At 31.0% G+C, this 24,422-nt stretch overlaps 2 pseudogenes; both read left to right on the top strand.

The window, feature by feature from the left end:
• The window catches only part of LOC132799166 (protein ZINC INDUCED FACILITATOR 1-like), a 65,177-nt pseudogene that overhangs the window by 26,434 nt on the left and 14,321 nt on the right, over window positions 1-24,422 (top strand).
• Window positions 11,255-18,007, top strand: LOC132803295 (alpha-L-arabinofuranosidase 1-like; annotated as a pseudogene).

Here is a 24,422-nt window from a genome sequence, read left to right as displayed (position 1 = left end):
CAGAATTTCCTAACTTTGCAGATTTTGTCCATTATTCAATATATATTGTACATGAACTTTGTAGATTACAAATTCATGAACTTTAGAAAAATTATATTTAACACTATGTTGAAATTATTTTTTATGATTGGTAAGTTTGTAATCCGTCGCTATCCCAATCTCACCAAAAATTTGCATAGCACAATCATAAGCCTTACATAACTCATCTTAGAACACCTTGAATACTATTAGGGTGTAAATACTTGCTACATCTTTTAGAATTTCAACTAGAAATGATAATGATGGAGTACTTTGAGTCGCTTTGAAATCAGCCTTTAATTGTTCATAACGTCGATCTTCAATTAACCTCTGAAAATGCTCAAAGAACCTTAACAAATTATCTTGATAGCTGACATAGTTTTTAATCAAATTATTTAATCACATTATTCATATTGCCAATCCATTGAGTAGTAGTCATATCTGCACAAAAAGTCTCTCTGCCATAAACCAATGCCCATTTCTTTCTCAAATCAAACATTCGTATAAGCCAATCATTATATTTAAGATCATATTTCTCAAGCATTGCATTCCAACCTAGAAAAAATTCTTGTTCTTCTTCATAATCATATATGCAGCTACTAGAATCTTTGGCAAACTCTCAAAATTTCACAAAAACTCCACTAAGATGTTTTGGTGCATTTTGATACAAGTGTCATATACACAACCGGTGACATGTTTCCGGCCATTGAGAAGTTAATACTTTTGCCATTGCTAGATCTTAGTCAGTAAGAATAGTTTTTGGTTTTTTACTTGACATTGCTTTTACAAAAGTGTCAAACAACCAGATAAATGTCTCAGCACTTTCATCATATAATAACGCAGCTCCAAATATAGTAGTTTGCTTATGGTGGTTCACCTTTAGAAACATAGCAAAAGGTCAACTACTTTGATTTTTTCTATAAGTTATATTAAAGCTAACTACATCACTAAAAGGAGAGTATGCAATTATCATTTTTGCATCTGCCCAGAAAATATTTCTTACCAAATCATCTTGATCCACTTATATTGCATAAAAAAAAAAATTAAGATCTTTCAATTGCATAGATTGTAAATATTCCAAAACGCCACATGTCTCTACTACCTTAATTTGAATTGTTCTTTCAGTTTTCAAGTAATTCTTCTAATCATCATGAATAAATCCAAGATTTTCATATCCACCTACTCGCTTAGCCATTAACTCTAAACTTGCTTTAGGAGCAATTCTTGAACTATCAGCTATATCTCTTTAAGCTACTTGGACAAAAGTTAACTTCCTCTTAGACCTATGCAAATGACTTTTACAAGGAGTTGTGTCACTTGTGTATGTTGGGCAATGAAATCAGTAATACGGTACTTACCAGTCTGATCCAAATTTATTTTCATTCCAGCTAAACAACCAAATTTTGTTTCACAACGATGAGACTTAATATTAATATTTTATCTATCCTTTCCTTGAAAGCCTTCACAACAACAACACAAAGTTCTATTTTTCATCTTTCCACTTTGATCTTTTTGTCTCTTACTCCTTTGAATGCCAAAACCAACCTTGTAAGCATAAGCATTATAAAAGTTATAAGCTTCATCTTCACTTTCAAATTCCATTTCAACTTTTGGTATCATTTCATCCAAAATTTTAGGATGAGCCGTTTTTATTTTTTATTTACCAGTTATGTTTCCTTCATTTTTTTTTTTTTATCTCCATCTTCCAATGACATATTAATATCTTTAACCACACAACTACCATTATCCATGATCCCATGACCTTCAGTACTATAATTAAATATTATAAAGAGAAAATGAAAATCATAAAAATTAAAGATAACTGCATATATATATATATATATATATTTTTATATGACAAGCTTAATCATATTAAAAGAAAATATAATACCAAAGCAAAATAGAAAAAGAATAATATTTTGAACGCTTGAATATTTTAACTTATTATAAACTATTAGAATATAGCAAGAATGCAATATCATATTTTAAACCCTCTATTAATAGAAATAAAGCATATAAATGAAAAGGTATACTTCTACTGCTGATATTGAATATTATATAAATAAAATTGAAATCAATATTAATATAATAATTACATAAATATAGTCACCACAAGTGGTCAAGAATGATGAAGAGAGTAATAATCATTTGAAATCAAAAACTACTGACGAAGTATCCAAGTTATAATAAACATAGAAGGCACCATTTTTCTTGTTTTTTGGATAATAGGCAGGATTTTAGAGACTTGACTAAACACATGATTACAAAGATGCTTAGATGGTTGCTACAGTATCACATAGTAGAAAGAAAAACAAAGAAAGAAGTTGCTACAGTGCCATACAGTTGAAAGAAAAATAGAGAAAGAAGCTTTAATGGTTACTGCAGTGCCACATAGTAAAAAAAAAAAATAATAATTAAAAAAAATTAAAGTTGTGGTTGTAGGAAAGAAGGACGGGAAGGGAATTGCACAATAAATAAATAAATAAAGAAAAAGAATGGTATAGGTTTCTTGTAAGATTGTAATAAAGTGAGGACCAGTTGGTGTTTTGCATTCATATGGAAAGCTTGGCCCCGATAGTATAGTTAACAAAAAGTGAAAGTTAGGGATGTGGAAGAGTGAAAGAGAGAGTGTGTGATAATATATTAGTTGGCATTTTAAATGAAAAGTGTATTTTTTTATTGATGAAACATGATTGGAGACAGAATTTTGGGGATAGAAGATCAATATCCTTTCATTTTATAGGCAAAATTTTATTCACACTGCAAAAACTATTAAATACACTATATTTTATACATATTCATATTAAATTTTATTTTTACTAATAAAATACGTTAATTTTATCTTTAAAAGAGCGGTATATGTATGTTGTACACGGCGCATATATATATATATATATATATATATATTGAAATGCATACATTTTTCTGCTTGATAGCTTATATTTTCATCTATTTTTATAAAAGAATGCAGTGCATGTAACTTGGATAATATTAGTCTGTTCGATATATATATATATATTAGAGTGCATACATGCTTCCATTTTATATAACCAGTCTTATTTTCATTTGTTGTTAAGAGCTCAGTATACATACCTTAAATAATATTAATTTTCGCTATATATAACTTAGACAATATTTGTTTAACTGTTTAATATTTTTGACCTTTTATCGATGGATATTTTTTAAATAAAAAAATCATTAAAAAGTAGTATACCTAGTAAGTTTTATAGTGTGATATTTTAGTATGTAATGCACAAATAGCACATTTTAGAAAGAGTTCCCCCTTCTCTGTTGTTGTTCCTGTTATGGCAAAGAGGGGCTAGAAGGCAATTTTTCTTCCCACTAGGTGTAAAGTGACTAGGTTCCAAACTTCATCCTTGATAACAAGATATTTACGTCGCTTCACAGATTTCTGTTTTTATGTTACAAGACAACATCACGGTTGTAACAATCAGCACTCTGCGTTCATGATACTTGGGTTGGGGTTCCGTGATATTATGGTGTCAAAGTGGTTAAGAATTGACCGAGTAAGAACTTTAACTTTTCATTTCTTTTTATTATAATTATTATTATTATTATTTTAATCTTTAGTCTCTTATGTTGAACATTTGAAATCATTTAATTGGACTTGTAATCATGAAGATTTTTTTTTTTTCTTTTTGGTTAACTTTCCAAAATCAATTTGTGATTATGAGGATTTCTTTTTGAAATGTAATTTACTTGGATGAGAAAATGTAATATTTCATGCTTTATTAGCCATGCATGTAGAATATTTTGGATGATTGTTCTAGATTATATGTAGAATAGGAATTTAAATATGCCAAGAGTGGTTCTAAATGTTTTTGCCGTTTCATAGTTGTTTGGTCATGAAAATGTCTACGTGTAATGAAATCATGTGAAGGAGTATTTGCTGCTCAGTGCAATGGAAGTATTAGAAATTTTTTCCACTTTTAAATATGCATGTGTGTAGCAAGAGTGAAAAGAAAATTGGCTAGTTTAATTAAGTGATTCTCATTTCTTCCTCTGTTATTTCTCTTGCAATTTTTTTCTTTTTTTTCTGTGTTATGCAATTATCTTAATTAAATTTAGCACCCCTGATGTATTGTTTGATGCATTGTTCATCAACTAATGATTGATAAAGCCATATCTTTCTTTGACATGCAACTCTTCATTTTTAGGCTGTTAGAGCTATAAATAAAGCTTCCTTTTTTTTTAATTAAAAAAAAAAGAGAAAAAAAATTTGCTAGAATTAGTTGGTAATAGAATATTTAATATAATTTATATTAATGATGGATTCAACATCTTGTCTAAAAGCATAATATATGCCAATGCATTGTGTTAAGACTACGAAATTCATATGTAATTTATACAAATGACACTAAGAATATTTTTAATGGCTTTCCATTGGAGTTTATGTACCAAAAAATTTGAAAGGTGTTGAAGCTTAAATGGTATTGTATCTATTAATAAATAATATTTATTCAAATTTCTTCTTCAATAAATCCTATTTAAAATTAAAATAGAATAAGTTAGCATATTGAAATAGAAGATGAGAAGAGAGAGTAGAGAGAAAAAGTTATGAATTAATAAAGAGAGAGGAAAGAGAATACACATAAAAGATCTATTAGACAGCTTTTATATTTTTGTTTTTTTGTTGTTATGTCATATTAATAAACATCTTGCAAAGCAAAAATTAAAAAATATTTTTTTAAAAAAATTATCTATTTATCTAATATGGCAAAATTTTTTTTAGATATACAACCCTTGGACATTCCATTAAAAATATTCTATTACTCAGTACTTTAGTAATGAAACAAATTATTCACAAAAAAAAAAAAAAAAAAAGGGAAAGCAAAGTTGAAGGCTGATGGTAAATAATGTTCTATAATTATATTGGATCTTTTTACTGGGCCCTGGTTAATAAATTGGATTTGGATTCTTTTATTCTCGGCCGAAGTTTTGTGGGTCACAAGACCAAACATGTCTCCAGTCTGATCCAATTCTACAACCCATTGACCAGGTCTACACCGTTTATGTCCCAACTTTTAACCAGGGTTTCAAAAGGCATAGGCTTCGCTAGCCGGCGAGTTAGAAACCGCAAGCGTTACGACGAGGCTAAGCATGCTTTTATGAATCTAGATGTAAAAATATATTTTTCTATTATATTATTATTTTAGTTATTATAAGATTATTAAATAAACAAAATAATTCATATGTTTAATATCGAAATTTATATAAATTTATATTACCATTATATAAGCAATAAACATAAATTAGTTAGTAAGTATTTTTTTTTTTTGGGAAAAATAGTTAGTAAGTACTTAATCATGATAAAATTATAGAAATTTATGCTTTTTTAATCTTCAACAAAAAATTACTTTCAATCATATATTATAGGTCTTCAATTATTTAATAATTTCTAAATTAATATATATTTTAAGTATCGTCATAATTTAGCTAACTATTTTCTAAGTCCAAGATCCTCTTCTTCATATATTACATTTTTACTATTTTTTTTTTTAAAAATCATAATCTTAAAATAAGTTTTTTTTCTTTTTACCCCACTTTTAACACTGTTTTTTATTTTTTATTTTGAACAAAATAATCTTAAAAAAATAAAAAAATAAAAATTGAAATATAATGCTCACATCTTTTGGCACCTAAGCACACATTAAACGGTTAACACAGCTATTTCTTATAGACTTTGGCACCATAGAGACTTCATCTAAAACGTATTACACGTAGGTGGCACCTTTTGATGCCTTTTAGAACACTTCACATTCTTTTATTTAGGTTTGGCCTAATAATAAAAATTACCAAGAAAAAATAACAATAAAATAATCAATTATTTTTCAGTTTTCTTAAATCAAAATACTAGAACACAATTTTATTTATTTTTTTGGGCAAAAGAAACTAACAAAAATAGCAAAATAGTAATTTGAACGATGACTATAGATGATTGATCATGCATGAGTTAAGGATCAAATTGATCAATTTTGGCGATTATACACAAATAAATTCTTATGATCTCCCATCAACAGTTTAAATAACAATGGCAATATATGATATTTATTCATATAGTATTGAGCTACGAGAAAGAAACATGTAATCTATAAAAATCTTCCTTGTCCAAATTAACATATCATAAAAATCAAATCATGGAAGGCACTACTTTTTCTTTTTGACTGAATTGAGAGGCACGCTTAGTCTTTCTAGCACTAATTTTAGAAGTGTACAGCTCAAATTGAGAAGCCCTATTTGTTGATGTCAACTTGGTTTGGTTGAAACTTTGAAGGCACAATTACAAGCACGACATGTCAAGTTGCACAACATGTCACAAAAATTTTACCAAATTTTATTTAGATTCATTTTAGTTTTGTTTACTTGGAGTGGACGCAATGCATCATCAAATACCATTACACGCTATCTGATGCCTTTTATGTGCATGTCTTATAATCTTTTAGCAAAGTTTGGACACTTGTTCTTTAAACAGGCACAAACTACGATAATTAATCATGGAAAATGGCTTTCGCTGCTATTTTAATGTAGTCTTTGAGGTTGCGTGGTACATAGTTTCAACAAGAACATGCATTAATTGTGTTTTTTTTGGCCATATTCAACAAAGCTTCCAGAAAAAAAGAGACCAATGGAGAAAAGTGGGTGAGAATAATTGGAGAATATGTCATGCCAAACCATAGAGGTACGCATTAAATTGTTGATATCCTAAATTAGTAATGTTAATCATGTGAACGTCTCTCCAGAGAAAAATATTATGTGATTAATTATGAACAAACATCATGAATGATTTTTAGAAAATTTATATGCTGATGGTAGGAAAGCATATCATATATGATGATTAATGAGATAAATTTAGTGGCGTCCTTTTTTTTTTTTTTTTTTTTTCCCCATAGCTTTAAAGACTTATTAAACAGTCCTATACTTATATGTTTTTACTAACCAAAATAGGAAGAAAAAAAATCACATTTATAGCTCTCCTACTTTTAATTTTTAACATCTTGATATAAAAATAATGTTATTTGCTATTATTAGTGGTAATGATCATTGTAGTTTACATGTTCACCATAATTATATCATCAATTACAAAATAAACAGTGGTATTCTTGATATGTATATATATATATATATATATGTATGCACATCTGTGTATGTATAATTCTCCTATAGAGATGATCTGGTCATTTTTATAATGTGCGAACTCAAATCAAACATGTTGCGGAAAACCTATGTTATCCACTATGAGATATGCAAAATACCAAAAGGATATATCATCTCCCTAACAAAATTATATATATATACTATATAAAATTCTTTTATGTCACATACCAAATATACATATAGTACAGCTGTATATATATATATATATATATATATCTTAGCTAGACGGCATTAATAAGGTTAAGTTTATAATTTTTGATGGGAGTAAAGATTTGTCCAAAAGTGAGCTAAATACCATAATAATAATAATATTATTATTATTATTGTTTTTTCAGAGAGCACATGACTGTTTGTTTACTTAATATCGATGGAAATGTCGATAATATAATTTTATAAAAATATCGATAAAATTATAGAAATTATAAATATTTTATTTAGAATACAGATTTTTATATATGAAATAATTAATATAGCAAATAATATTAAAATGTAATAATTAGAATACAATGATAATAAAATAATCCATAGATATTAAAAATTATTATAAGTAAAGAAAATATGTTAATACCAACATATAGAAAAATTCTTTGATAAATTCAAATATAGACAATAAATACCAACTATACAAACACTTTATCTTAATTGTGCTAATTGGATTATCCAACAACAAATGTATCTTTTTTAATTAAAACAAAAAATATATATTTTTCAATTATATTAGAACATATTCTCTGCTTTTTTTTACAACAAAAACTAGATTAAAAAATGGGTGAAAAAATAAAGGGAAAAAAATTACATAGATATTTACTTTTTCAAAAACCTTTTAATTTCTTATATCCATATTCAAATATTTTTTTTATCATCAGTCAAAGCATATTTAAAGTTTTCGCATATTGAAGTTTAAGGGAAAAAGGATATAGAAACTGTTGATGTTTGAATAATATAATATTTATTAATGAATAATATTTATTTAAAATTTTTTTAATTAATTTTGTTTAAAATTTTAAATAAAATATATTAGTATATTAAAAAAATAATATTATATAGATTTTTATATTTTATCTATATTTTAAAAAATATCATTTAATGTGAAACAATTAAAAATATCCGTTATTTTTGATTAATTTTCATTAAATTTAACTGAAATATAATAAAAAAGTAATTGAGTACGACTAAAAAATTTAACAAAACTATTCATCTGTGTTGAACAGTTTTAAAATATATTATATCAGTAAAATAATATATTATAAAAATATAAATTAAATTAAATATATTATTAATAATTATTTTGTTTTATCAAAGAAAAGTTGTTGCAGGCCGCAACCCTTCCCACCCCCCCCTCTCCTTCGTCTCCTTCTTCGTTCTTTCTTTTCTTCCCAGATTTTTTTTTTTTTTTTTTTTTTTTTTTTGTGTTTTTCCCCTCTTCTTCTTCCTTTCTCTCTCAACCTCTCACACCCTTCCTTTTCACCATATCTCAGTTTCCTTTTTCCCTTTAACCTCCCACCATTGTACTCGCCGATTTCACTCACCGTAACTGTTTGCAGATCAGATTTCACTGGATTTCCACTGATTTTCCGAAATTTCAACAGACTTCTTCTGATAACGGTGGCATTACACGACACCGTCGACGTTTCCACGACACCACTAATGGAAATTTCTTCCCCCCTCTATTGGTGTCGATGGTCGATGATACCCGATATTGTCGGCGGTGATTTCTTCGACATTTTCGTCCTTGATGACAACAAAGCGAATCAAGAAATACATTAAACGTTTACAAATTAAATTGGTGGCATTGCTTTCGAAATATAGAAGGATTATTTAATTTTAATTAACAAAAAAAAAATATAGTAAAACAATACTGTTAGAATTATTAAAATATTTAACAAATTCATTTACTAAACAATATATGGGCATGATATATTATTTTGTAAATAAATTTAATAAATAATTTGATATTTATAATACCTGTTAGCTTAAAAATTTGATGAGTTAAAAATATTTTTTAATATTATTGGTGAATATATTTATATAATTTAAATTAAAAAAATAAATTTTTAAATAAATAAATAAATTAAAAAAATAAATCAATTAAATACAATTATACCATCCCTTATATTATTAGTAAATATTTTGATAATTTTAATATTATAGTATACTGATAATAATATTTTATGTATCAAAATATTTATTTTTTTTTTATTAAACTATATAAATATATCAACAATAATATTTTACCCTTGTTAAAAATTTTATTACCTATACCATTATTACTAGTGAAAAGCTTCATCCACGCCTCCCTGTCCAGGTTCAATAATGGCCGAAGGGACGAATTACCCAAAAAAAAAAAAAAAAAAAAAAGTGAAAAGCTTCATGAGTTAACAATATTTTTCGACATGGCAGTTAGTTCGGGTACAAACCATACAATGTACTTTTCCTACTTGACACAACTATGTTTATTAATTTGTGACATATAAGTATGTATATATATATATATATATATTGTGACATATAAGTATGTATATATATATATACATATATATATATATAGCTCCTCCTCTATCATAATTTAATTGTTTATGTATTTATGTATAAAATTTATGATGAGATATATATATATATATATATTTAAGTTGGATACATTTGGAGTACATATATTAACTTTAAAAAAAATACAAAATAAAAAAATAAAACACTTTAATTCGTTACATATTTAGCAAGACAATGAGTATTTTTTTTTTTTAAAAGACAGTGTAATTTATTCTCTAATTAAACTATTACTTAATATGTATTTTGTCTCCTAATATATATACTCCATTAATTTTTTATTATTTTATGTTAGAATAGTCCAATCGAGTCGACAAGTTGTTTTTTTTTTTTTTTTTTTCGTGCTCCATAAGTTCTATGAACTTACTAATTTTTATAATTATCATATCTAGTTTAAAATCGTCTTAAATTTAATTCTTTCACTCCATTAATTGATGGTCAAATTCGAATTTTTGTGATAGTTATAAGATTCATGCATGTAAAATGTACCTTCGAATTTACATGCAACATGAGGCTTACTGCCATCCCTTCGTGATATATACTATAACTTTTTAAATAGGAGAATTCTTATATTGTGTGTTGTAAAAGCATCATATTTCTTTTAGAGTTAATTGCAAATTTTTGAAAAAAATTAACTGCAAACTTTAATTTATACAATTTAACGGTAGTACAACTTTGTTATTGAGAAGAAAAATAAAGGTGGTAAAACTTTTAATCAAATTTAATTTATATTTTATTGACCTTTTTTTATTTGTTTTGTGTCAACTAACATTTTTTTCATCGAGAATGATATTTTGGTGTTAGGAACATATTTTTTTACATAAGATAGGAATATGCTTATTTGTTAAATATTGAAAGTGTTATGTTAATTAATAATTTAAATTGGACAATTAACAGCCTTTAGTACTTGCCAGATCAATAACCAAAGATAAAAACTATATTTTTGAGAAATGAAAACTGCTTTTATTGATTATGTTTGTCTCAATGTCAATTAGTATGCTTTCACCAAAAAAAAAAACAAAAAAGAGGGGAACGCATGCTCTGAGAGTACCAGAAATATTTCCTATAGATAGATAGATAACTTTATTATTATTTTTTTCCCTTTTAAGTGAAGGGGATATGATCGAATCAAAATTACAAGCTATAGGTTTCTGTAATTTATTGAGGACCTGTTCCTTCTAAGAAATTTTATACAATAAAATTTTCAATTTTATTGTCTTGTTGAGTAAGAAATTATACAACAAAAACTACCAAGGAAAAAAAAAAAAAAAAAAAACTATTGATATACCCCATTTACTCAACTCTCAAGAAAAAACTAAAATTACTGATATACCCCATTTACTCAACTCTGAGCCGTCGCGGGGAAACAAGTACAAACCAAAACATCAGGATATCAGAAAACAGGGCAGTGAAAGTTGGGGTCCAAGATGGGGTCCACAAAATGAAAAAGATAATATTAAACTAAAAATTGGGAATAGGAAAATTTGTAGTTTTATAAATTTGATTAATCAGCCAAAAAGAAATTATGAAGAAATGGATTTCTGGGTCTTCGCTTTGTCTCTCTCTCTATATGTATAGAGAGAGAGTGAGTGTCAGTTGCACAAAGTCATCAAAATCGGGCCCTGATCATTCAGATAATTAGGAGAAGAAAACAAACCGAGTCAAAACGCCCATAACACCCCCTTGCCTTTTATCACTCTCTCATCATATCCCTTTTGTTCCAACATTTTTGTGCTTTTAATATCTACCTTTTTTCACTCTCTCTCTCTGGTTTCCTTTGCTAATACTGTAATCTTTCTGGGTATTGTTTTTTATTAGTATGTTTGTTTTCCAAAGGTGTTACTTTTATTTATTATCAGTAAATGTTGTAATCGATATCTGTTTCACTTCAATGGTTGCTCTCTTTCAACGGGTTAGTTCCAGATTGCAGTTTTTTCAATGATAATTATCACATATTACAAATCTTTGTTTCTGCTTGGTTCTTGGTTCTTATTTTATCTGGGCATGGTCCACAAATTACTCGCTCTTTCTCTTGCATTCATATGCAGTAATAAGCATTAAGAAAAAAAAAAAAAAAAATCTGTTTCAAACTCAGCAATTAACCTTTTGATCAGTTATACTTTGTTTGCCTCATCCACATGCAATTTGGACCTTTCTGTTGATGGCTTTAACAGGGAATGTTATAGTCACTAAAAGGTCATGACCAAAAAGGTTACTATCGGTTTCTATATTTAGGCATAACTTATTTGCCTGACAGACCATAATGATATTGTTTTCATCTCCTTTTTTTCTGTTTAATAAGATGAGAATGTAACTGAATTTACCCCCTTCTTGGGTCCTTTATATATTTTACAGGCTGTGGTAACATTGGATGTGTTGAGTGAGCAATGGCTTCTTGCAAAGCCCCTCACTGTGTTCGCCTGGTCTATCTCTTTCTTTCCTTTGCTTGTCAATGCTTTGCTATTGGAGTTGATGCAGACAACTCAGATCTGCTTGTGGAAGCTTCTGAAGCATCAGGACGACCAATACCCGATACACTGTTTGGGATATTCTTTGAGGTATAAGTACATTCATTTTCTATATGGCGCTTTCTTCTGTTGGAGCGGGTTTCTGTTTCTTCTGGAATATGTAATGTGTTAGAAATAACGTGCAGTTTCTCTAACCTTCTTGATTGTGATCCATGTGCTTTCTGATTTATCTGTATCAAGTTCACATTAAATGCTGCATATCAATTTAGGCTTGTATTTATACATTCATTTGTACATATAGGCAAAAGCAGAGTTCAATTTCACCCATATCAATAGAGGCAAGGGATCGTTTTCTGTTATTGCTTATTGTTTGTTACATATTTATCCATTTATTCTATTTTCACATTTATTCATCTATTATATTCCTGCTTTTTCATTTATATTTACGTATGGAAGTGTGTGGAATGTTTCTTGATTTATTTGGAACTTATAAGTGCTGTTTGACTTCAATATAAAATGGATTGTCTCTTAAGACTCAACCATTTCAAATTTGTTTAAGATGCTCGTAGATGATTATTGTTGTAGTATTTGTTCTTTGCTATTGTAATTGTTATTTACTGTTTTACTTGTTTTTGATTAGGGAAGATGCTCATTCTTTCAAATCCTTTCAATGCAGGAGATTAACCATGCAGGTGCTGGTGGGTTGTGGGCTGAGCTTGTAAGTAACAGAGGTTAGCTCCAAATTCACTCCCAAGAAAATACAAGTTTTAAACCTCAATTTGTTTATTTTATCCTGCTTTTGTCAATTATAAGTTGGTTATAATGGCCTTGGCTTTAGCAGTAAAAGATTATGAAGGGTTTAGAAATGAGTCTGATTTTCAAGTCAAATGAGGATCCAAGTTTGAACAGGTTGTAGTACATAATGCAGAATTAGCTTATAAGAATTGAATGAATGTTTTATGGGCTTGGTAAGGGGGTCAATATATTTTCTAGGTATATATAAAATTATTTTTAGGCATCCAAGTTATTTATATTCATCTTGATATATTGAAATTGAGTTCCTTAACAACTTCTTTTCCCAGGTTTTGAAGCTGGAGGCCCTAATGTTCCTTCAAACATTGATCCTTGGGCTATTATTGGGGATGTTATTTGAACGTAATAAGATAGCACTCCGTCTGGATGTGCTCTGTGACAGCAAGGGTCCCAATGCCTGCCCAGCTGGAGGTGTTGGTGTTTATAACCCTGGATACTGGGGAATGGTGAGAACCGACTAACACCTATACTAAAATGAATACATATTTTCGCTATATGTACTGTTCTCCTTTCTTTTATTATGTGTTTTTCGAGCTAGGAAAACCATAAATTAAATTCATTTCCATTGTATTTATTTAGCAACGGTTTTTTGTTGTAACTCACTACAACTGGTTGCTGTCTACTCTTTGTGTTTCTTTCTTTCTTTTTCTCCAGAATATTGAACAAGGAAAGACCTAAAACTTGTTCTGTATGTTCGGTCATTAGGATCAATCGACGTTGCTGTGTTGTTGACAGACTCAAGTAGGCAGAAACAGGCAGCTGCCGATATTATGTGAGGCACCATTTTGCATAATCTCCATTTAAAAGATAATTTTTGAAATTTACAGGTCTTTGTTAGAATTATCTTTAAATCCTTGAATAGTTTGAGAGTACCTTCTTTTGCATCTGTAGAGCCTCTGCTTCTGAAGTATCAGACTGGAAAAAAGTGGAGATTCCCTTGGTAGCCTTAGGGACTAGTCATAACACGAGATTTCAATTGACAACAACCAGAAAAGGGGTGATATGGTTTGATCAAGTCTCGCTCAGGCCCTTGGACACATATAAGGTACTTTACTTCCTCCTGTTTCATTCATGTGTCCTAGGAGATTGCGTCACCAATATTTAGAAAAGAAAACTTGAAGCATTGATTTCCAGCGTTGAACCTTTACTTTTGTAAAATTGTTACTATTACAGGAATAATCAAGTGTAATATTAATATTTTTGAATCTGCTGTTTTGTCATAGGGACATGGTTTCCAAAAACATATCTTCCAAATGCTGGCAGATTTAAAACCTAGATTTCTCAGATTTCCAGGAAAACATGAATTTACTTGTTTTGATACTTGATAATCCTGAACTCAGGTTGGGATTTTTTTTAAACATGTAGCTTTCTTGTGGAATATTTGCAATATACATAAGGATGTTTCCAGGCTTGATATCTTTGCATCAAATTGATGGTTTCATTGTCCTTTTAAATTGAACTGTGGCTATATCATCTTTCTGAAATATATTGTTTTCTACAGAAAAGGCAGCTAGGATTTCAGTTATCTGTAGTAGCCAGGATTCAAGTCTAGTGAATGAGACTACAAACCTTAGCAATAGCATAAATGCCCAATACAGTTAAGTCAAGCACTAGGTAATTAGAAAAACCCATGTTGGCAATGAAACCTGATATGCTACTACTTATGATCTCTATCAGTTAGCCTTATCTTCGGTGCAGTTTTGTTGAATTCTCAAAAATTGTGACGTGGCTAACACAGACTTCATGTTGCATTAGGTGGCTATTTTGTTGAAGGTGACTGGCTAAGAGATGCATTTCGTTGGAAAGATACGGTTGGACCATGGGAAGAGAGACCTGGTCATTTCAGTGATGTTTGGTTGTACTGGACTGATGATGCACTTGGTTATATGAGTTTCTCCAGGTGGGTATCTCTTAAACTGCAAGTGTAGGAATAATAAATTTTTCATAACTTGTTAAGATTTACACTACAAGAACATAAGAAGGTGAAGATTTTTTAAAGCACTTCCTTTCTATTTTCTACAGCTGTCGGAAGACCTTGGTGCTTTGCCAGTATGGGTTTTCAATAACGGTATTTCACATTCAATTCATACTTAAATTACATCTATTTTCAATCCTTCTTTTTTTTTTTTTTTTTTTTCCTTATTCTCTTTTATTTCCTTAATTTCTCAGGTGTCAGTCACCATGATGAAGTTGATAGTTCTGTTGTTAAGCCCTTTGTCCAGGTATAGTTGCTAGCATTCTGCTTTCTCCTCATCAAACCACTTCTCATAAGCTATCAGTTCTACTCGTGAAGCAGTAGAATTTTTTTAATGATTATCTAATAATTGATATTGTCGATAGAACTCTGATCCTGTATAACCTTACATGCTTAGTTAAATGTGGAAATGATTGTATTTCAAATACTAGTTTAATGGATTGAATATGAATTTGTTGCAAGGGAATCTGTTTGTTCCATCGAACATCAAGTTTTATTTTAGGTGCTATTTAGCTAAACTTAGATACAAATCAGCTGAGAATATGCACCAATGGAATTTTTAGTCTCTTCAGCTGCTATGTGGGGATTGGTTGGGCATAAAGTAGACATACAGCTAGAGCCAGGACAAATTCTTGTAGTAATAAGAGAAAATCTTGAAACCTTGATAAGAGAGCTATATAGAACCTCAGTGTTAATGGGCTTTGTCAGCTCGTGACAAAAATTGTGCATTGAGCTTTTGTAATGTGAAAATGAGAGCTGATGTTGACCATACTTTGTAGAACTGCATGTTTTGTTTATAAATCTTAAATTTTTTTTCCCGGTGATATAATTATTCATTCAGTTTGCTAGCTAATTTTGTACTGATGATTGCAGGAAGCCCTTGATGGTATTGAATTTGCTAGAGGTCCTCCGGATTTGAAGTGGGGTTCTCTCCGTGCTTCTATGGGACACCCAGAACCTTTTGACTTGAGATATGTTGCTATTGGGAATGAGGACTGCAGTACAAAGAACTACCGAGGTTCGCACAACTCTGTTCTTTTTTGTTTGATTCATTTTCTTTCGATGAAAAAGGTGTTGATTTATAGTACAAATTCAGTTTCTCTCATCTTTCAGCTGTCCAGAGGATTTCATTTCAATCTCGGCTTAGAAAGAAACTAGATAATTGCTTAATTTCTAATTACAATATTGCAATACATATTCTTATAATTCCATTGACATGAGATAATATTTTCTGAACTGTCTTGTTTAACCAGGAAACTACCTCAAGTTCTATGCTGCTATAAAACATGACTATCCAGATATCAAAATAATATCAAACTGTGATGGTTCTAATAAACCATTGGATCACCCTGCAGATTTGTATGATTTTCATGTAAATCTCGTAGCATCTGTACTTGTACTACATTTCTATTGATAGTTTTTTTTAGTACCATGTATGAATGTCTGCTTTTTCAACATCGAATGATGGTTGTCTTACTTCATGGTCAGATTTATACAACTGCAAACGACATTTTCTCTAAAAATCATAGGTTTGATAATGTACCACGCAAGGGTCCTAAGGTGATTTCCATGTGCCTGTTTATACATTTTTAGTACTTTCCATTCAAACTGATTTGACTAATCGTCTCAGCTTTGAGCACACTCCAGGCTTTTGTAAGTGAATATGCTGTCAATGACAAAAGAGATGCTGGCCGAGGAAGTTTTCTGGCAGCACTGGCTGAAGCTGGATTTCTTATCGGCCTTGAAAGGAACAGTTGTACCTTAGGTTTTTGAGAATTGACCTTAGTTGCATTACCAACCTCCATATTTGTTCCTTTGATAATAGGGTTTTAGGATCGTGAATTTTTAATTTTTAGCTATAACCTCATTTAAAAAAAAAAGAAAAAAAGAAAAAACTGTTTTTGTTTCATTAGTAAGAAAGATGGAAATCTGGATGCAATCGTCTTTAACTCATCCAGCCTATATGGAACTCCTAGCTACTGGGTGCTACGTTTCTTCACGGAATCAAGCGGAGCAACACTTCTTAAATCAGTACTTCAAACAAATTTCTCTTCTTCGCTTGTTGCATCTGCAATTTCTTGGAAGAATTCAGAAAATGACAAAGATTACATTAGAATAAAGGTATCATTTTAAAAAATAATAATAGTAAATAATAAAAATTACATTAGACTTTTGAGCTTTTCTTTTATTCTTCATTTTCTAATTTTGTGAGTTGGCAGGTTGTGAACTATGGAAGCAACACCCTGAATCTCAAGATTTCTGTGGATGGATTGGAGAACTCCATACAAGCCTCTGGCTCAAACAAGACCGTACTCATTTCTACCAATCTGTTGGAAGAGAACTCTTTCAGTAAATCAGACAAGGTAATTTAGCAGTCATTATCCCTTCATGTTTGTATATTTCCTCAAATTTTGGTACATCTTTTCATATCTCATGCACCCTTTTTTTTCTCCTTAATTGTATATATTTTCAATCTTATTCAAGTTTCTCCGTACTTTTAACTTTATCGAACATGGTCTACAATATGGTTTTGTTACTTTCAATATGGATTTGCATAATATATTACATATTTTACAAAAGAATAACAATTGTTTTTTTAACTGAAACACAACCATGAATGATTTGTGTTGTTCGTCGAATATTGCAGGTGGTGCCGCAGCAAAGTCCGCTTGAAAATGCTGCCGCGGAAATGGATGTTGTGCTGCCTCCACATTCTTTAACTTCATTTGATTTGTTAAAAGGACCAAGTTACATCAGGATTACTGGAGCTGACTCTTTCTCCAGATCATCTATTTAAACAAACTACTGATCAAATATGAAATGGAATAACATATATAAATATATAAATACACATGGAATAACTTTTGTCTTGCTTGGCAAAACTGTTATAGCTTGCTAATGTAACATTTCTTAAGGGGTATCATTACTGGGTTTTCCACTTTGCTGCTTTGTAAAGCTGTATGTAAATTGCTAATTTGGCCTTTATCAGAAAGAATAAAATTGTAGTTCATGATACTGGTGTTTTTGCCTTTAACGAAAAAATAAAAAAAGATACTGGTATTTTTACCATTGCAAAGCATGTTCAGCAGAGCCTTGGTTGGCCCACATAATGAACTTGATAATTGGTTAGCCCACATAATGTTGAAGTTTTTAGTAGGGTTTTTTCGAAAAATAGCCATCCCGTAAATGGATTTTTGAAGAATAACATATATATATATATTTGTTTTTCAAAAAACTAGCCATATTGGGACAAAATACCCTTGATAAAATTGAAAATTACGCAATAGGTTTTTTTTACCCTTTCCTTCTTCCTCTACACAGCCGTTCATGTTTTGTGCAAGAATTTTTCTAACAGGCCACAAACACTCTTTGCATCTCATCTCCTCTCACTCTCATTTTCTTGTATTTTCTCATATCTGAAACTAAACTTAGGTAAAAATTTTATCTTTTTCTTATTAGATGAAACTAAGGAAATATGTGTTTTTTTTCTCTTTTTTCTCTTTTTTCTTGTATTTTTTGTTAGTTTTGGAATTTTTAAGCTTTTTATTTAATATGGGTATGCAAGAAATTAATTTATGAGCTGTTATATGTGAGTTTAAAGATATTTAGGTGGCATATGATTTGAAAATGGGAAAAAATTTGTGTAAAACTGAAAAATTGCAAAAAACAGTAAAAATGGAGAAAATTTGGCGAAAAGATGAACTTCTGCCATTTTCCTCCAGTTTGTCAGTTTTCGTAAGTTTTCCGCTAATTTTTGGTCAATTTTCCGCCAGTTTTCCGCTAGTTTTCCACCAGTAGGAAAAAGCTATATTTGACAGAAAAAAAAAACAGAATCAACTTTTTTAATACAGTTAATATGTTTGTTTAGTATTATTCAAATTTTTATATATTTATTGATTTAGTTTAACGTTATTCATTTAATTTTGTAGTAAAATGGAAGATGATGATATTGTAATTGCAGTTTTATACAATGGAACATCGGTACAAAATGATGGTGGTAATTGGGAATATCAAAATGGTAAAAATATAATGGTTTTCATCGGCAAGAGATGCACCAAATCAGAGTTAGAAGATGAGATTTTCAATTCTATTGAGATAGATTGAAATGAGTATTTGCTAAAGCTAAAATGGATCTATGGACGATGTGTAGAAAAGTTGGATCCTACAGAAATACGCTGGGATAGGGATGTGAAATGCTTTCTTCAAAAAGTGAGGAATGGAGGCATGACAATGATGCGGCCTCCAATGTATGTTGAGGTGATTTCGAAAGTTAAACATGTATCTAGAAATGTTCATCAAACAGCCTTTACTTCGGATAGTGGGAGTAATCTTCATTCTTTTTCTTGTCCTCCAATTGGTGTTCGTCTACCACAAGTTTCCGATACTGAACCTATTCAGGCTACATCACAGGAAATTATGGTTCAAGAAACTCAATTTAGAGATCACGTTGATGTTCGTGGGGTCTGGACATCATTTAACATCCACGAAGGAGTTGATGTTGGAGGTGACTATACTGAACGATTTCCTAACAATGAGAAGTATGAGTAGTTGCATAATATTGATCATGATGAGAATTACAATACAGCAGGGGATGATGTTGATCATAATGAGAATTACAATGCAGCAGGGGATGATGTTGATCATAATGATGTAGATTTTGATCATGAGTTGCCGGACAGTGATAATGATATGCATCTTGAAATGAACAATGAAGGAGTTGATGATGTTAGGGTTCATCGTGCTACAAGTGACCACATATCATCGAGCAACAGAAGTGGTTCTATGGCAATATTTTCGTCAAAGTTCACTGGCTGTGAGAGCATAGTAGTTGGATAATTATTTCGCAACAAACGTGACTTACAGAATAAACTGAGTATCTATTGCATGCGAAAAAATAAGGAGTTCAAGGTGACATGGTCAACTACACAACAGTATGAGGTTGTATGCTTAGAAAATACTTGTAAATGGCGACTACGTACAACCACATTTAAAAATGGAGAAATATTTGTTGTGAGAATTTTTGATAATGTACACAGTTGCTCATTAGATATCGTGCATCGAGAACATAAGCAGGCTAGTAGCTGGGTTATCGGGCAATGTCTCAAATCTAAATATGAAGGTATTGCACGTGTTTACAAACCCAAATAAATTCAACATGATTTTTTGCAGAAATATGGGGTGAATATAAGTTATAACAAAGGATGGAGATGTAAAGACTATGCACTTAATAGTGTTAGGGGATCTCCATAGGAGAATTTTGCTAAGTTGCCTGCCTACTGTTATGAGTTAGTGTCGAAGAACCATGGGACTTTTACACATATCAAAACAGACGATAATAACAATTTTATATGTTTCTTTATGGTGATTAGAGCAAGCATTAGGGGATTTAAATCCCACATAAGACTTGTGTTGGCTGTTGATGCAACTACATTGAAAGAAAAATACAAAGGGTACATGTATATTGCATCAGGCATGGATGGCAATAAGCAAATATATCCTTTGGCTTTCGGCATTGAAGATGGAGAGAACAAGCAAGCATATACATGATATTTCCAAAACCTCAAGGATGCTATCGGAGATTTTCCGAATTTGGTGTTTGTGAGTGATAGACACCCCGCTATTGAAAGGGCATTACGCAAAGTTTTTCCCAATGCATACCATTCGTTGTGCACGTACCATATAAGCAGAATATTAAAGCAAATGGATATGCGAAAGATGAAACAATAATACAATATTTCATGCTCACAGCTAGTGCATATTTGGTTGAAGATTTTGAGTTTTATATGGGGCAAATTGAGGCAAAAAATAGTAGGGCTACCCAGTACGTTCGACCATGTGACCCTACAAGGTGGGCACGTTCTCTTTCTCCATGTAGAAGGTACACTATCATGACCACCAATATTACAGAAAGCTTGAATGGTATTTTGCTAAATGCTAAAGAGATGCCAATAGTAGCATTAATTGAGCACATACAGGATTTACTGCAAAGGTGGTTTTATGAGCGACGTATTGCAGATGCAAAATTGACGAAGCCTGTGACTGACCATATGGAAGAGCAACTAAAACTACGAAATTTGGAGTCCATCGGACTACGTGTGAAAGCCATCAGTATGCATGAATTTCTTGTGGAAGGTGGGAGTTTGAAGGGTATAGTTAATCTCCAATAAAAAACATGCTCATGCAAAGTCTTCGATCTTGATCAATATCCTTGTGATCAATGTATTGCCGCTTGCAGAGACTGCAAAATTGCTCCTTATGGCATGTGTTCTCATTACTACACCGCGGATACATATCATGTAGCTTATGCTGAGTCCATTTACCCTGTGTTAGATGAAAAATAGTGGCATGCTCTGGATGACGTGGTAAGTCGTATTGTTCTTCCACCAAGATGGACATGTAGGCAAGCCAAAAAGCCGAGGATGCAACGCATACCATCTGAAGGTGAAGATGTCATTGAATGTAGATGTAGCCGATGCGGTGGTGTTGGACATTATAGGCAGAGATGTACGAATCCATTATCTTATGCTTCGAATTAGAAAGTTTTAATTAAGTGTTATGGTTTAATATGTTTTGATAATTATTTCATATCTTGGATATTATATTTTCTACTCCATGGTGGAAGATTTATTAGCAATCTTTTTTTTTTTTTTGAATTTCATCTCAAATGAAAAGAGGCTTTCTAGAGTTGATTCTAAATCTTTAGTTTACATCTCATTTTATGAAATGTCCAAATGATTTTGAAAAAAAAACAAATATATATCATTTTTTTTCTTTAAAATGGTTATTAATTTTAAATGTCAATACATTTTTTGTTAAATCCATCTTCATCTTATATAATATTTGTCTGCATTCTCAATTTTTTTACCCCGCTATTAACTTAAATAACCTATTAGAAATTGATTTTTGAAGTGGAGGAAAATAGTTTCTGATAGGAGTAAAAATTATTCAACGATTTCCGCTTGGAGGAAATTTTTTCCAACAAGAGGAAAACGATTTTCGCTTGGAGGAAAAATTTCCCGCCTGGGGGAAAATTATCCAGAGTCTTCAATTGATCTCCATATGGGATTTTTTACTGGAGGAAAAATTTTCCTCCAGGAGGAAAAGTTTTCCGCCTAGAGAAAATATTTTCCGACAAGCGGAAAATTTTTTAGAATTTGCAATTGAGCTCGTAAGACGTTTGTGCATAATGGAATTCTAATAAATAAACATGGCACATTTTCTATAAGGTCAATTAGTTATCCTTACATCAATAACATATCGTTATCTTTGTTAAATGAACATTATAAGCCACCATTATCTTTACAATTAAAAGTCTAATATAATAAAGAATATGCATCTATAAACATGACAAAAGGACAGAAAAATGCATCACCACCCAGCTCATATGCTTGGTTCTTTGTTGTAAGCCTCATATGTATACTTCCTCCTAAAGAACTCCATGTCATCTTGTCTGAATATCATTGGTAATCTAGGATGTAAAAACTTAATGGTCTTGAGTGTAAATATGCCATAGTCACCACTACAAGAAAACAATTATTATAACATATATTAGTATTATTAGAACCATATTCAATAGTTAATATTTATTCAACAAACATGTACGTATTACGGGGCTTTACCCGTTACTTTGCTGAGGAAAATTTTGTGCCAATTCACATGTAAACTCATCAACGGAGTCTACAAGATCCGTCCGCTGCTCATAAAAGGATGCAGACCGCAATAAATAAGGTAACATAATGCATAATTTCTGGAAATAAATTTCTCCCCTGTTTTGGTTGCCAGCTTTATCTGAGTCATATACAGTTATACGATGCTCTTTCAAGTCCACGTGCCCTACCAGCCAATGTATGTTGCACTTGTTTAGTGGAATCAACAACTGTTAATACATTACAAGATTTCAGTTAGCACAACAAATAAAGGAAGGCACATGAATAAATGAATAGTTAACATTATACAATTTGGACATGTATGTTGTACATGATTTACGCATTTCCATGGCTTCGACTCCTTCATTCGAATCCCTAATACATATTCTTGCATTGCATATGAGAATTGGAATTTAGATGGATTGGCGAGGAACTTTCCATAACACTGTTCAATGTATACCTACAATAAAATAAATTATTAGTTACCCAAAATCACAATAGCCACATATAGGACACCTGGCCTCTAATACGTCTTTACTTACCCAAAATCCTCCATCTATCACCTCAAAACTATGATAAAAAATATCAGGGAATCGATTGGCACGTACACGAAATAAGTAAGGCAGAACTTCCATATGCTGCATTGAAAGACGAGTTAATTTTAAATTACATCCATGCAGTTGAACAACTATTTATGGAATTTATCAAATTATAAAACAAAAATCTTGATCGAAAAATACTTACATTGTAATTCAGCCACTTCTCACTGGTTATAAGCAATTGGAAAAAGTCTTTACCCGCAGACAAAATGTCCACATCAACCTTTGCTGCCCAACCGGACTTTATAAATTGGTCAAAAATTTTTACAAGTCGCGTGTGTACTAGTTTGTATGGGTTGAACTTCAAAGTAGAAGACGCACCGGGTAAAGTGCGTTGTAGTTTTTTTCCGCAAGCCTTCAACACTGTAAGAAGTTGTAATAGCTGCTGCTGCCTTTCTATCTCGCCTCCCAATATCTATACTTTGCTTAGCAGCTGCTACTTTTCTTGCACGTCTCCCGGCTGGAAACTTTGATGAAGACACTTTCTCAATAATCGTAACACTTGGTCCTGCATCGTTTACAACGGATGGACGTGACTGTCTATCAATGGGGGTTGCATCGGGACCAAAGTCTTCTTTATTTTCATCCTCTTCAATGTCCGCTTCCATCCCATCTCCCAATCCGTCAGCACCAACTCCCACTCCTTGGTGCTTCATTAACTTATCAAGCTTGGTCTCCAAACTTGCAAACTCTCAAAGCATGGTGATTCTTAAATCCTTAACGTTTTGTCGTACATTAGCCACTTCACTTTCAAGGATAGTTAATCTCTCTCTCTCAAAGGTACCTAAAAGAAACAATAATGATTAGTACTTGTAATAATAAAAAAGATAAACATTCATACAATTTATTCAAATATCATCATGGGATGGAGTCATTGGAGGTTGGGATGGAGTCGATGGTTTAACACGAACATAAGCAGCAACTCCTGCAGTTGATGATGAAGGCTGGTCCGTCGGCTTATCTCCCATTCGCCGCCTCCCTCCTTTACCCTTACTTTCCATAGACGCTTGTTTTCATTTCTTACTTCTTCCACTACTTGTAAGTGGAACACCTTCATCTTTTTCACCATGACTTCCCTATGATAGCTTGTCTCGGATAGCAGGTGCAACACTGTATGGAGTAGTGTCATGATGTACATCCCATGCAATTTTGCAAATATATGCACGCTCAAATTCAGTTGCAT

The sequence above is a fragment of the Ziziphus jujuba genome, chromosome 3 (assembly GCF_031755915.1).
Source record: "Ziziphus jujuba cultivar Dongzao chromosome 3, ASM3175591v1".
NCBI lineage: Eukaryota > Viridiplantae > Streptophyta > Magnoliopsida > Rosales > Rhamnaceae > Ziziphus > Ziziphus jujuba.
The sequence above is the reverse complement of the archived record's forward strand: the minus strand, read 5'-3'. Positions and strand labels throughout refer to the sequence as shown.